At 45.3% G+C, this 2,701-nt stretch overlaps 1 pseudogene; it reads left to right on the top strand.

Moving 5' to 3' along the window:
- Nucleotides 1-612: 612 nt before the first annotated feature.
- LOC109561117 (large ribosomal subunit protein eL30 pseudogene) lies at nucleotides 613-1,078 on the top strand (annotated as a pseudogene).
- The last annotated feature ends 1,623 nt before the right edge of the window (nucleotides 1,079-2,701 follow it).

Below are 2,701 nucleotides of genomic sequence, written 5' to 3'. Positions count from 1 at the left end.
GCAGAAGTAAAGCGGTCATTGCGTCAAGAAAACCTAAGTGTGAGTGTGCCTTATAGAGCGTTAAAATGCATAAGGCAACAACTAACAGAATTGTAAGAACTAGACGAATTCAGTATTACAGTGGGGGACTACAATGCCTCTCTCTCAGAAATGCATAGATCCAGGGGGTGAAAAATCAGGAAAGACATAGTTGAACTCAACCCCATCAATCACCTATATATAACTGAGATCTATCATCTATAGACTATTTCATCCACATCCTTCTCAAGTTCACATGGGACATTCACTAAGAAAGACCACATTCTGGGCTATGAAACACACCTTGAAAAATTTAAAATCATAGGAAACATACAGTGTATCCTCTCAGATCATGATGGAGTTAAACTAGGGATCAGTAACAGAAGGGGAGCTGTAAAATCCCCAAATACTTAGAGATTAAGTCACATGTTTCTAAATAACATGTCAACTAAAAAAAATCCTCAAGATGAGTGTAAACATTTTTTTAAAAAGTGAGAATGAAAATACAACTTATCAGAATTTGTGAAATGCAGTAAAAGCAAAGCTTAGAGGGAAATTTATAGCAATGAATGCATATTTTAAAAAAGATTGCCTTTTTCGCTCCCCGGCCATTTTGGTGGCTGCTCTTGGTTGGGGGTGTCCCGCATCTAAGGCAGGAAGATGGTGGCCGCAAAGAAGACGAAAAAGTCACTGGGGTCAATCAACTCTAGGCTCCAGCTGGTTATGAAAAGTGGAAAGTACATGCTGGGGTACAAACAGACTCTGAAAATGATCAGACAAGGCAAAGCGAAACCGGTCATCCTCGCCAACACCTGCCCAGCCTTGAGGAAATCTGAAATAGAGTATTAGGCCATGTTGGCCAAAACTGGTGTCCATCACTACAGTGGCAATAATATTGAATTGGGCACAGCATGTGGAAAATACTACAGAGTATGCACACTGGCTATCATTGATCCAGGTGATTCTGATATTATTAGAAGCATGCCAGAACAGACTGGTGAAAAGTAAATCATGTACAATTTTTCTTTAATAAAACTGGCCAGAGCTTGTTTTAAAAACACTGTTAAAAAAAAAAGATCAGGGGGAAGGCGCCAAGATGGCAGAGGAGTAGGACGGGGAAAACACTTTCTCCCCCACAAATTCATCAAAAGAGCATTTAAACGTCGAGTAAATTCCACAAAACAACTTCTGAATGCCGGCAGAGGACATCAGGCACCCAGAAAAGCAACCCAACTCCTCGAAAGGAGGTAGGAAAAAATATTAAAGACAATAAAAGAGACAAAAGAGGGAGGGACGGAGTTCCGTCCCGGGAAGGGAGTCTTAAAAAGAGAGAAGTTTCCAAACACCAGGAAACCTTCTCACTGCCGAATCCTTGCCGAGCTTTGGAAGCACAGAGGACAACATAACAGGGAGAAAAAATAAATAAACAATTAAAACTCGCAGATTGCGAGCCCTACGGTAACTCCTCCAGCGGAGAAGCAGCGCAGACGCCTGCATCCGCCATTAGCAAGCGGGGGCTGGGCAGGGAGGCGCGGCGCGGGCTGCATCGCTGAGAGTAAGAATCTGGCCTGAATACCCTGAGCACTATCTGAGCGAAATAATTTGGGCTAGCAAACCAGACTGTGGGATATCTACCATGAGAAAAGCCAGCCCTAACCTAAGACACCGCCAGCCCGCGCACGGAACAAAGGACTAAACAGAGGTAGCTGGCTGCAAACCTTCCCCCTCCAGTGACAGGCAGCCAGAGCCGGAAGGGGGCAATCGCAGCCCCAGAGAGACATTATCTATAAAACTGGCTTCTTTGCTAACTAAAACTTCTTGGGGGTCTGGACGGTCAACATCTGCCTGAGAAGGTGCACCGGTTTTACACCCAGATAACCAAGTGGCGGGGAGGCGATAAGTCGTAGTATTGGCGCTCGCCAAACACCTCATCACCTGAGCTGCTCGGACCTGGGAAGAGCACAAAACGCAGCCCCAACTGAGTCTGCGCCTCTGAGGACTACCTGAGTGCCTGAACCTGAGCGGCTTGGACCTGGGAGGTGCATGCAACCCAGGGCCAGCCTCGGATTGTTCCCAGCGGAACAACCTAGAGCCTGAGCAGTGTGGACAGGGTGGCTACACGCGCCGTGAGCGGGGGCAGACCCAGTGTGGCTGAGGCACTGCGAGCGCACGCCAGTGTCATTTGTTTGCAGCATTCCTCCCTCCCTCCCCATAGCGCGACTGAACAAAGAGAAGAAATACAGCTCCACCCACCAGAACACCGACACAAGCTTCCCTAACCAGGAAACCTTGACAAGCCACCTCTACATACCCACACACAGCGAGGAAACGTCACAATAAAGAGAACTCCACAAACTGCCAGAATACAGAAAGGACTCCCAAACTCAGCAATTTAAACAAGATGAAGAGACAGAGGAATACCCAGCAGATAAAGGAACAGGATAAATGCCCACCAAACCAAACAAAAGAGGAAGAGATAGGGAATCTACCTGATAAAGAATTCCAAATAATGATAGTGAAATTGATCCAAAATCTTGAAATTAAAATGGAATCACAGATAAATAGCCTGGAGACAAGGATTGAGAAGATGCAAGAAAGGTTTAACAAGGACCTAGAAGAAATAAAAAAGAGTCAATATATAATGAATAATGCAATAAATGAAATTAAAAACACTCTAGAGCCA

This window comes from Bos indicus, chromosome 7 (genome assembly GCF_029378745.1).
Source record: "Bos indicus isolate NIAB-ARS_2022 breed Sahiwal x Tharparkar chromosome 7, NIAB-ARS_B.indTharparkar_mat_pri_1.0, whole genome shotgun sequence".
NCBI lineage: Eukaryota > Metazoa > Chordata > Mammalia > Artiodactyla > Bovidae > Bos > Bos indicus.
Note: the sequence above shows the minus strand (reverse complement) of the source record. Positions and strands in the feature narration are given on the sequence as shown.